The 13,179-nt window shown below is 42.8% G+C and overlaps 1 protein-coding gene across 1 annotated transcript in view; it reads right to left on the bottom strand.

Moving 5' to 3' along the window:
- The window catches only part of LOC121863753 (glycerophosphocholine phosphodiesterase GPCPD1-like), a 46,942-nt gene extending 44,416 nt beyond the window's left edge, over positions 1-2,526 (bottom strand). The window contains exon 1 of the mRNA XM_042362521.1: positions 2,383-2,526. The gene's annotated coding sequence lies outside the window, so the exon portion shown is untranslated. The remainder of the gene's footprint in view (positions 1-2,382) is intronic.
- Positions 2,527-13,179: the final 10,653 nt, after the last annotated feature.

Below are 13,179 nucleotides of genomic sequence, written 5' to 3'. Positions count from 1 at the left end.
ATAGATTATAGACAATGCAGCATCAGTATTCAGTTCAGCATGCAATGGATAATATAGGAACTGTATACTGTGTACTGCCTCAGACCAAAAGTTCTCTCCCCACAGTGAAACTGAGTTACGGGAACGAGTCTCCGAACTTAAGTACCCTGAGTGCCGTCTGGTGTGACTGTGACGTGCTATCTTAGCTGGGGCCGATGCTGCTTCATTTTGGGAAAGAGCTTAATTTTACCCCAACTGTACATTGACTGTGCAGATATACAGTACAAGAATAAATGTAACCCACCTAGAGACGGAAAGGAAAAAAACGATGTTAAACGGTAAGACAATTAGACCACAAAGCCATCACATGCTTAATGAACTCCTACCAATAGCCATGAAAAAGAGGAACTATGAATTTGGTTGATTGTAAAACTGTTGTTAAAGGTTTCTTAAAAAAAAATGGTCTTCCTGAAATGTTAAGTAAAACAGTTAGTCTCTCTCTCTGTCTGTCATGCTCAATCTATATTCATGCTTTGAGGACTATTATTATTATCGTCATTACTGTAGTATTTGTGAATGTACTTTAAAGCTACATACAGAATAAAAGTTTTATCTCTTAATCATGGAAATAGATAACAGAGTAATTACTGTTCTTGCACACCATGAAGAGGCTATTGGTCAAGAGAAGTTGCTTAAGAATACTTTACTGTAACCCATCACCAAAACTGTACTGTAGCAGCTTTCAGACTACATCATTAACCCCTTCACCCTGGGATGCCACTTTTGTTATATTATTTGGCTGACAGATGATTTTATTCAGCACAGAGGAGACCCTGTACGCAAGTGGTTAAGCTACTGGAAGTATTATTGGTGACAAGAATCACCCAAACCACCAACCCAACCTAATGAACTTAGTGCAGTACTGTACGTACTGTGTATTGAACTGTACTTGTCGCTAAAGTTAGTTACACCAGGAAAAGTTAGGTAGGTCCAATTTGCTCAATTTAAAAGAAATAAAATTGGAATTTCTAAGAAAATACCACAAACATTGGCAAATGATTTAAGCGTGAAAAAAAAATATTTTCCTGCAGTTTTCATGCTGAATACAGTTGTGATAATGAGTTTGGAGAAGTGCATAATTGCTGCATTGAATTATGACACTTCATACCCTTTCAATCTTGAACCCACCAAAAGTGGGCAGGGTTTTAAAGCAGAGGGAAATTGTGGGGTAAAAACACACAAAATACTGTGTAATATCCAAGAACAGGTGCCAGGGTTAAGGAGAGAGTTGGGGAACTTTACAAGAGAGGAAAATTTTTTATAATTATATTTGTTGCCACCAACTAAATTTCGATATATATTTGCAATCAATAATTTAGACAATTGGAAGACGCTTTTCTTCTATGACGTTTCTCTCACAAACAACCTAATTTAACCTCCTAAACAGCCTCGACCCCTAGGCATATTACAGGAAGTTTGTGAGGGAAATGTCATAGAAGAAAGGCGTCTTCCTATTGCCTGAACTATTTTTTTTTTTACTTTTATCCTCTTCGCCACTGATCGGCTCGAGATTTGGTTGGTGGCAACAAATGCACAACAGCGAAAAGTTCTTCGGTTTATCAAGATCATCCCAAAAATGGCAGAGGAAATAAATTTTAACAAACAAAAAGAAACTCAAGAACCTAACTTAACCTCCTAGCAGGGGGTAAAGCCCCCTAGACCTCCTGTGTGTAAACCTAACATAACCCAACAAGACCTAATACAAAACAAAGGGGACCACAGAAACTTACCTGAAATCGAAGGTCAGAAAAGCTCTAAAATTATAGATTTCCGACGAAAACGCTAGAGTAAAGTATGCTATATCTCCCTATACAGTATGCTGTATACATATCAATGTAGAGTTCCGTGGTTAACCTTTTCCCAATCTTAACTGAAAAAACTACTAGGAATTTACATAGAAACCGGCAAATTAGCCAGGAAGTTTGTTTAGGCCTATCAAGTTTAGGTGGGCCTGAGGCCAGGCGCCACCAACCTACTGTAAACATTACCCAAAACAAACACGAGCACTGACCTTTAACTCTTACCTTTTAGAGTTATTCAAACACTTTAATGCGGAATACTGAGTGTTATTACCTAGAGAACAGTAAAACTACGGGCTGAAGTTCTAGAAACTTTTCATACGTCATATAAAGTGGATATTCTATACGTCAGGAGACCTTTAAGCCTCCAGGGCAGGTATATTTCACATTACTGTTAACTCAACCCTAACATACTGTTAACTTTCCGCACTCTCTATACAACTGTATAACACGAACATACAGTAATTCATCTATCATCGATTACTCTCCAAAATCTATATAAACGGATATTCTAAGATATATAACATGAGATGAAGAGTCTTACCTTCCTCCAACAAGTCAGGCGAGTCACTGTCCACAAGTGCCCGGTACGCACGCGTCCGCGCACCGAAACAATGCAGGAGGCGCAGGTCTCTCATTGGTGGAGGTGCAGACCCTCCCCCGGTATGCGACTTCCTCATTGGTTAACATTGTTGCATCATCAATCTCTCATTCCAGTATTTAAAGAATAAATCTTGATTATAACATCTTTAAAATCTTTATTTCATCCCAAAGACACACAAACACACACCAACGACGGATTACTGTATATTTTTTTTTACCGGTGTACAAGGTTGTGGTGAGCAGTGGTCACAGCTCCACCGAATTTCAACCACACACAAATAAAAAGAGACAGCAAATTTATTTTACTTAAGAAAAGCGTAATTCGTGAAATACTTTGTCTGAGATTGTTATTTAAGTCAGGTCTACCAATATGCACCAATAGTAAATATAAATAGTACGTGTTCTGTTAATATACAACACAAAGACTAAGTTTTTCACCAAACAGAAACATACTGGTCATTAGCACCATCACTTCTAAATGTTACAGGTAGTTTTCAGCCTTGGATGCTATGGAATATGATCAACACACAGATGATATCATATTTATTAGACATGGGAGCTTGCTCACTACTGGCGCCACATAAATCTTGCCGACCAAGACTAAGCTGAGTCAAAACAGCTTACTACGCAGTTGAAAAAAAAATTACGCTTTTGTGGACGTACGCAATAATTTACCTCAGCACGTGTCACGCCTTCAAATCCGTCGATAATCAGGAGCAGATGAACTTTCGGTAAATCAGGAAATCGTGTTACCTGTATGAAGACAACATAGGTAGCACAGCGTCACAAACCTGCTCGCTGTATCGATCAAGCAGGTGAAGTTTGTTGAGGTATATTGTACAGCCCTCGCTATCCATAATACCGTAAGTCAATTAATTTACAGGTATATTATTATTATTATTAATATTATTATTATTTATTTATTGACGATTTAAACAACGCAGTGTGAACCCAATCGTACCCAGAGGTCTGTCGCTACCCAAAAAAACTTACTTATTTACTCCGTGGTGATACCAAACACTCAAAATCAGTGACGGTGTAAAAGAAAGTCACCTTGATTGTGGTGCTCAGCCAGCTGAACTCTGGACCTAAAAGAGAGACCTTCTGGCTGTCAGCTGTTGTTGACGTCTGAGTCCGTGGGACCACAGGTTTGTACACCTCCACCCATGCTTCATTCATTCAGGGATTTTTGTTATCTATTTTTCGTTAATGCTCAAACTCAATTATCTTTATAATTGTCACAGAACGACATATTCCTGAAGAAAATTTATTGCCAAAATGTAAGAACAATTTGATGCGGTATGGTGGTATGGTACAGTACGTATTAGTACATTCATTCTTGTTAAGGCGGGTCAAGATTTCGCGAATGGGTATGAACATTGAACAGCATTAAACACAATTTACAACCTGGCCCAGAAGCCACGCCCCTTCCTACGCTAAAAAGTAGCTGGTTGCTCCATAAAAAGTGCTCGTTTACCTCTGCATTTATCATACTAATATGTTCACAAGTTATAATTAGACCAGTTCTTCTCAATAATAATGTTAAAAATTACGAACATAAAAATGCAAATGATTTTAAGGCATTAGCACTTCAAAGAGGATGCTGAAATTGTTAAAATATGTACGTATTACGAACGGCCGAATCAAGGACAAAAGTTGCATTCGGATGAAGCCTATTTATCATTTCTTTGTTTTGTAGCAAACAGAAACAAATAACACCAACCATATAGCACAATAGACAATTACTTACAGTTTGTAAAGGCTAGATTTATCGCAAATCATTGTTTAATTGTAAACATTGATAAACATACGCGCAGTTCGTGGGGAGGTAGACTCAGGGGAGCAGCCACGGGGCCGGACCGAACTGCAGGGTTGCCAACAACCTTTTACACCAATGCGCGGCAACTCGGAAGGAGCGGCAAATCTATCACAAGGAGCCAAAATTTTATCATGGATTCTTGAAAGTGTGTATGTGTGATGGAACTACAGTAAACCAGTTTCAAGTCAACAAGTTACAACATAATTCTCCCAAACGTGAGGAAGTGAATACAACACAACACAACACCTTCAAGACTCGTACACAGCGGGATGCATCATAGAAATACACTAGGGCGCCTTACTTGTGGAATACCACGACCACGTCACACGTAGAACAGCGCGAGTACACATAATAATAATAATAATAATAATAATAATAATAATAATTAACGGTTTATTGAAAAAGTTCTGCAGCCCGAAGGCTGAAAATGTACATTGGACATAAATGACTTATTACATACATTGGTGGTTTAACAAAAGCCTTCATTAGAGAAAGGTAAAGGAACATACAGTGAACATACAGATTAATGTAGGATTGTACGTGTTGAACAGCAAACACGTGGTGTAGTAATTCCCTCACAGATGGTGTTATGAGGGTCCTCACGTGGTGTAGTAGTTCCCTCACAGATGGTGTTATTAGGGACCTGACGTGGTGTAGTAATTCCCTCACAGATGGTGTTATGAGGGACCTGACGTGGTGTAGTAATTCCCTCACGTGGTGTAGTAATTCCTTCACAGTTGGTGTTATGAGGGGCCTCACGTGGTGTAGGAATTCCCTCACAGATGGTGTTATATAAGTGAGGTTTGGTCCCAGGCCTTCCTATCGTAGACGGATTAACACATCGCTGGTTGTTGTTGGGTCTCACGGGCCGTTATCACTGGGTACCTGGGACCACACTGTGTGAAGGTTAACTTGGGTACGACTGTTACTGTTGAGTTGTTCTCACTGACTTAAGCACTGTTCACCACTGTTCACCTCTGTTTAACACTGGTTCCGTTCCTTTCCTAAATGAAATTGTAACTTCTGGCGAGAACTTGTTGATATTCCGGTGGGGAGGAGGGTTCAGGGGAGGGGGTTGGTATGGGCCAACTTAACAGTTGACCTGGCTGCTCCGAGAGGAGCGCCAGGTACGTCTTGACCCTTCGGTGGTCAAGGATGTATTTCACCATGACTAAGTGTGATATAAACTTATTATTTCTTATCAGGAATTGAGTCATGAGTGAAAAATATGCGATGCTGTTGTATAGGAAGTCACACAGTATTAAAAAAAAAATCATTAAAATTGGGAGTGTTCAAACAGAAAAAAATTCACATAAAAGTAAAAAATACAGTTGGAGTGTACAATTCACAAAAATATTACAATATAAATGTAAAGTACAAGAAGTAGGACTGTAGCAGGGCGCCGGATGTGTCGTGCTACTGTGGAAGGTTTAGTTTCGGGTGCCGCAGCGCTCTAGTTAAGTCGTGGGCTGGTCGTGCCGTTGGAGTCCGGAAAGCGCAGTCGAAAACAGCAGAGGGAGGGGTGGGCTGTTTAGTGCCGGGGCCGACAGTCAACCAGTAAATCATCTTCAAGAAAAATCAAACACAATAACTAGCTCAAGAAAATTTTAACACCCCTTTAGCTTAAGGCCTTAGGAATCAAGTAGCGACGTGGTCAGCCCACCTCCTTTTACCTCCTAAACTTCTTTAATTTTCGGACTTTTAACTCCCTCTAATCTTCTTTCACCCCTTTCAACAAAGGCAACTTATGTAAGCTCAGACAACATAAAAAAAAAAAAAAAAAAAAAAAAATAATTAATAATAATAAATAATAATAATAATAATAATAATAATAATAATAATAATAATAATAATAATAAATAATAATAATAATAATAATAATAATAATAATAATAATAATATATATTAAAAGGCCCAAGGAACGAATAAATCTTACAAACGAATTTACGTTATTCTTAAACCACAACACACCCTTTGTTATATACAGTATCTTCACCTTGGTTCAGTTCGATGAGTCAGGGTCTTTTTATCATGCATGAAAGCATAAACTAATACTATTCGAGCTAATTGATAAGATAATGGTTACTTATCATTTTCCTCAAACCTCAACAACTTTGGATACTTCGTTCATATATTCCGAACACTTGAAGATTAGATACCCCGGCTTTTTTCATCTGAAGATTAACCACCCAACGTTACCCTAATCTAACTTAACTTAACCTTCCCTAACTTACCCTAACCTAAACCAAACTTAAATTTTCAACTTAACCTAACCTAACATAACCTCCAGGTGATCAATCTTTACGCGAAATAAATTGGGGCTACTAAACTAAAGTGTGTATAATGAAAAAGTTTGAAGTGTACAATATGGACAAACAAATTCATCCCGTTGAAGAGATGCAAATGAGTCAGGGAGATAATATTATAGAGACAAACTTGTGGTTCTGACAGAGCGCATAAAGGTAAAACCACGATGGAATTTTGGAGGGAAGAGAAAGTGCGTACTAAGAGTCATAGAAAACGTGGGCAAAGAAAATTAGGACAAGGAAAGTTAAGAGTACACCCAAATTAACATTACAGAGAGAAGGTGATAAACAAACAGGTAGTTAGAGTGATATACACACACACATATTAAGGTTCCGGCAGGTTAAACATACACAGTGACAGTGTTGTGTAAGATGACACTGATGAAAGCCAAGATTGCCCCTGAGAAAACTGGCGAACTGTGCATACTCGATTCGAAGGTCATTCATAACACACCCAGCCTACACGCTACACACTGTACACTAATATACATAGGCTGTTCAGTGCACTACTACACCCACATCTGTCACACACAAATTACAATGATTTGAAGGTGTGTTGACAGAACCTGGGTGTGGACGCCTTAGTTAAGAACGTTCAGTTTACGGGTGTAATGAGGGGTTTTAATAAATAGAAAGTATAGAGAGTAGGAATGTAAAGAGATGAAGAATTTGGTAGTGTGGCCGTGTTAGTTATTTACTCTGTCGATACACTTATCTTATACGTCAACACACATCTATTACGTTGTAGGGGTATCGAGATATTAATGTTGTCTAGCACTCAGGATGGAAGGAAACTCTAATGTGGTTTTCTTGTATAATATAAGTTATATGATAGACAGTCTGGTGCTGGAGGTGCCGTGTGGTGAGGGGCTGCTCAGTAGAGACGTTCGGTGAGTAGCGTGTTGAAGGAGGTAGATGCAGGAGCTTCGTTAGAGAAGATGTTGCCTGTTGCTGGCCTCCTGGTTGAATGAATGCTGACAGCGTGGAGCTTGCTGGAGGAGGTGTTGCTTGTTCAAGAAGAGAGACCAGAATGAGAAGCTGGTTGGTGAGGAAGTTCAGAGAAGGACAGCTGGTGGGTCGCCATGCTCGCTGGCGGGAGCGAGGGCGCCAGGCAGCGGCGGAGGAGGAGGTGTTGCTTGTTCAAGAAGAATGGTCAGAATGAATCTCAATGGAGAGACAGAGCTTATATACCCAGCAGCCGCTATGAGTCAAGGAAAACCAGAAAGCCGGACTAGTTTTGCTAAGGTTACGGTAACATCTGGTTGGTTGCTAGGAAGGCGGAGCAGGTGGTGGCTGTGTACAGTTGTAGGGGAGACGTCCACTACAAGTTCTTAAGGACGATTTCAAACACCGCTTCGTTACAACTCTTTATTAATTACGACAATGACATGGACACATTAAAAACACCTTCTCAGTTACTAGGACATTATATTTACGTTACTAGGACATCATATTACGTTACTAGACACTGATTCTCGGACACGAACATGTAATTAATACACTTCCCACGTAAGTAACTCATCCCATGGAAAGCTCTGACAAAACTCACGTGACCTAGGGGAGGCCTAGCAGGTGGTCCTGGGTTTGGCGGGAACTGCTTAGCTGGGCACCGGAGGAAGTCAGAGAAGTCTTGTGACTCTCCTCCCGTAGCGGGATCAGCTGTGGTGGACCTCCTCCTCTGATCCCCTGTGTGTCTGTTTCTCCCCACTCTGTCTCTCTTGACTCTGAGGAGGCTACGGCGTCCTATATTGGGAGACGAGCCGTCAGGTTGAGCTGATCGGGGGAGGGGAGAAGGGTCTCCTTACATTTGACCTCGCTAATGTAGGGTTAGGTCTGAAAGTTGTTGTAAGCAGGTGGCCTCTGCTGACTGGGTGCTTGTTAACATAGTTGGTGGGGCCCTGTGACATGGGAGGTACTGGTTGATTTGTGGCCCCCTTGAGCGGCTGCCAGGGTTACCCTTACACTTGACCCCCCTAATGTCGGGTCAGGTCTGGACTTCTTCTGAGATGTAAGCTGTGGTCTGACAACCCATCACTACACGGGCAAGTCGAAGGGAATGATTGAAACCCGTCTTTTGACGCATTCAGTATTTATTGATGTGGTCAAAACCTGCAGAGGAGAAGGCGTTCATGATGTTACAAGGTGATCCATCTGATACATAATTAGTTAGTCTCACACAATTTTATCTTAATTACAATTTATTAAACATACTGACATAACACAAAGTTCATAACTCTATTAATCTTAGCTTGCTTCATTCTGCATTGTCTTATTCCTGCAGGGCAGAAACGAGTAGGCGTAATTAGTCAACAATATTTCAGTACCGAGGGTATGTCATCACTTAGGCTGTACTTAGGCGTGCGGGTCAACGCAGATCAGTATGGTGTTCCAAGAGAAAACAGTATTGCGTAAATCGTCCCAGCACAAATTCTCGGACAGGAGAAGGCTGGTCTTCACAGCATCACTAGAGAGGGCGATCTGTCTCATGGAGGGGCGGGCAGCACCGCCACCAGTCTAAGACAGTCCACTCAGCAGAACCAGGACTTGTCTGTAAACACTTCTACATCTGGCGAGGTCACGGGTCGAAAGATTTAATGGCATCATATGTCAGCACTGTAGCTGAAGGCAGCGGCGATAACAATAATAATAATAATAATAATAATAATAATAATAAAAATACGAACAACAACAATAATACCAGACCGCTTCTTGACTAAAATAAATCCCAAGATAACTTTTACTTTTATCCTCTTCACCACTGATCGCCCTGTTAGCCGCTTGGGCGATCGGTCACATCTCTGTAACGAACTGTTGGTAAGTACTGGGCGTGCACCGGCTCCTGAATGTACTTGAACCTGCTCCAGTGTTGGCCAAGTTTGGTCTTGAAAGAGCTCTCACTCGGTGCTGTCACAATACTTTCTGGTAGATTGTTCCAAGAGTTCACAACTCTCACTCTGAAAGTTTGCCTCACAGTTTTCTGGACTTGAGGCTTCTTCAATCTTGAGCTGTACCTCAGAGGCGAGCGTCCGCCAGCTCCAAGTAAGGACACTCGACTGAGTAGTGCCCTTGAGATGCTTATACACCTCTAGGGTCTCCCTTGCCCGTCTGTAGTATAAGCTAGACAAGTTCAGGCGCCCAATCTCTCAGGGTAGCTGAGGTGCCGAAGTGCAGGCACCAGTCTGGTGGTCCTCCTTGAACATTTTCAACCAACTGACAATCCCAAGCATATCTGGGGACCAGACGGGTGAGAGTACTCCAGATGGGGAAGCACTTCACTCGTGAAGATCGTTACGAGAGACGGACCGTCTAGATATCTGAACGACCTTCTTATAAGACCCAATTTATTTGCCTGATTTACCTTCTTCGCAATGGCCCAAGAACTTCAGGTCATTGTCAACATACACACCTAGGTCCTTCTCACATTCAGTCTCAAATAGTGCAGTTTCTTCATCCTGGGACATATGATACGCCTCCTTACCGTTGGTACGTCCCAGGTGCATCCTCTTACACTTCGTGACATTGAATCTCAGCAGCCAATTCTTCGACCATTCTTGGAGCCCACAGAGGTCCTTCTGCAGCTCTTCACAGTCCACTTGGCTCTTGATTTCCCGAAATAACTTGGCGTCATCGGCAAACATTTGAATGGGGGAGTGTAGTCAGGCATGTCATTTATGAAACAAACAAACAACAGCGGGCCCAATACACTGCCCTGTGGTACCCCGCTTGTGACAGGTACGGATGATGATTTCGTGCCATTAATCACCACACACTGCTTGCAGTCATGTAGAAAGTCTTCTATCCACGCTAGGACATTTCCCGAATTCCGTATCCTTCAGTTTGATTTTCAGCCTTTGTAAGGCGACTGTCGAAAGCCTTGAAAATCTAGGTAAATATTGTCGATATTACCACCCCATTCCAGAATATGGGTCCAAATATCCAATGTCTTGAGCAATTGTGCTAAGCAGGAGCGCCTCTGCATAAACCGTGTTGGCAATCCTTTACAAGGTTGTTTCGTAGTAGATGTTCCATCCCGGCATCTCTGATAATGGTGTAATACTATATATAGCTTTCACGGCTAACTTTAGTACGTGTTTCTACAATTATATATATATATATATATATATATATATATATATATATATATATATATATATATATATATATATATATATATATATAATCAAAGACCTCACCAGCCAGGACTCGAACCCTCGACCTAATGCATGGGACCAGGGAATGCTACTGACCATACCACAAGAGCACTAAAAGCAGTTCTAGACTATGTGATATTTCACACAAAGCCTGTTCATCGAGCTGATGGCGCCGTGAACCTCTCATTGGGAACTGCCCGTGCTGCTTATGTGGATGTCAGTAGCATTTTACCGAATCCAGCTGGTAAGAAACACGAGGTACCATGTATACTTCATTTTTAGTCCATATAACACGCGGACTTTGAACATATAACCAACGACCTCACCAGCCATGACTCACTACTGACATCCACATAAGCAGCACGGGCAGTTCACGTGGTTTCAAGTCGACCAGCCCTGATATGTGGAGGCCCCTGGGCAGCTGCCCACTTTGCCCACTCCTGAATCCGGCCCTGGAGTTTCGATATTGTTAGCCAAATATTGATGAAGTGACGCGCCAGCCTCGGATAGTCCAAGTGCAAATTAAACTTTCATTATTACTCCTGTAGATAAGCCATTACTCCTGTAGATACACCATTACTCCTGTAGATACACTATTACCAAGCCTCAGCATAGGGCCCTACAGGACATAAACACACTTACATTATAATACATATAAACAACGTAGAGATGAGTCTTGTGACCATTTATCATGTTTTGGTGAGGCAAGACGCAGTATAACAACAGTGAGATAGTGTGTGTGTGTGTGTGTGTGTGTGAGGCACGATGAACCTATTGTTGTCAAAAACACCTTGCCAAAATAATCGGTGGTAAAGACAGTCTCGGACACAGATTTACAGATTGCCCCGGAGGGGTTAGTTTATTGGGCACCCCCTTACATCCTGTGCAAGGTGAAGCGCAGAAGCGTTTACAGCGCCCATCTGAGAAGCATGCTAAGTTCATGCTTGCCTTTAACTCATGCATTACGGGCGTGGAAGCCTGAAGGGTCATGGGTTTTGTCAGCAAGTTACATAAAGTGACAGAATGATGAGTGTGTGGGGAGGAAAATTCTGGTACATTTCATCTGTTTATAGCAAAGCGTGGCAGGTCCCTAATAATGTCAAGTGCCAGGCCGGTGACTAGGAGGAGGGATATCTGGTCAGGGAGGAAGAGGTGTTTGTAACGGCTGGGGACCTGTAGGAGGAGGTCATAGGGCAGGGATGTAGTGAGAGAGGGTGAGAGTCGGGTTGGCCACAAAGTTTACAAACAGTGTGGCCAGGCTCAGGGTTGCCAATGTACTCCCATAGGTACCTGTACCCTAGGCGCAGTCTCGTGTACATAATCTGTTGAGATCGAGTCAGGATTGATATTCTTTGTAGTGGCGGTTGGAGTCACCGGTTACAGCGTCATAGTGGCATAGTGTGACGCTGCCCCGTTGTTTCAGGTGTGTCCATTTTACGTCGAATGCCTCTCGTTGTGTGGCGTGTATGCGAGATTTAAGATGATTCAGGAGAGGGCGAGTGGCTTCAGTATCTTCTTGTGTAGCTTCTGCGCCGATCAACAGTGTCACAGGCAGTTATTCCTATGTGTAACGGGATCCAAATAAAACTAACACGGATGTCATCAGTTTGTTCTAGCCCGGCGACGGCGGCTAGGGTGTGTGTGGGCGGCAGGAGGAGGGGAGGGTAATTTGAGCCTCGCTAGCGCAGAAGTGCTGTCACTGATTATAAGGAGGTTCCGGCGTTCAGTGCGAGCATAGGTCGCCCCCTCATGAATGCCCGCGAGGATGGCTATGCTTTCAGTGTCAGTGGAGGAGGCCCAGTAGTGGACCCTGATTTTCCTGCAGGCCTGGTGCTCAGGAATCCACACAGCTGCCCCAGCGCAGCCCAGCGTGGTGACAGACCCATCACAGTAGACTAGGATAGGGGGAGAGGGAGGTCGTAAGAGAGGAGGCGACATCATCAATCTGCTCAAGGCAGTTAAGTTTGAGCATATACCGCAGTTAGGTGGATTTACGACCAGGGAAGGTGTGGACGACAACATCAACACTCGGGGAGGTCCACGGCGGTAGAGACGGATGAGTGTACTGGGGAGGGAGAGAGGTCGAGGGAGTGTAGAGGTGATAACCCAGGATGTCAGCAGCAGTGTGGACGGGCCAGTTGAGAGGGGGAAGGAGAGGTAGTGGGGGCAGGCCGGCAGGAGGGAGTCAAGATGTGAGTTCAGTGAGCGAGACAGGGAGTTGGTTTCTACTGCGAAGGAGTTTAACCAAGGATGGCATTGAGAGCAGCAATTGATCGCAGACGGGAGCAGGATTAGTTCACGCTGCATGACTTCTATTCTGGTGGTCATAGGGCAGCCGAGGATGAGTCTCCCTGCTCTGTTTTGGATTTTCTACTCTTTGTTTCTCACGTTGGGCAACTATTAAAGAGCTTGAGGTCAGGGCTGAGGGGCCCTGCGTTCTGGGGCACTGGGAGATGACGGGC

This window comes from Homarus americanus, unplaced genomic scaffold, assembly GCF_018991925.1.
Source record: "Homarus americanus isolate GMGI-L3 unplaced genomic scaffold, GMGI_Hamer_2.0 scaffold48354, whole genome shotgun sequence".
Lineage (NCBI taxonomy): Eukaryota > Metazoa > Arthropoda > Malacostraca > Decapoda > Nephropidae > Homarus > Homarus americanus.
This window is presented reverse-complemented; position numbering and strand designations above follow the sequence as displayed.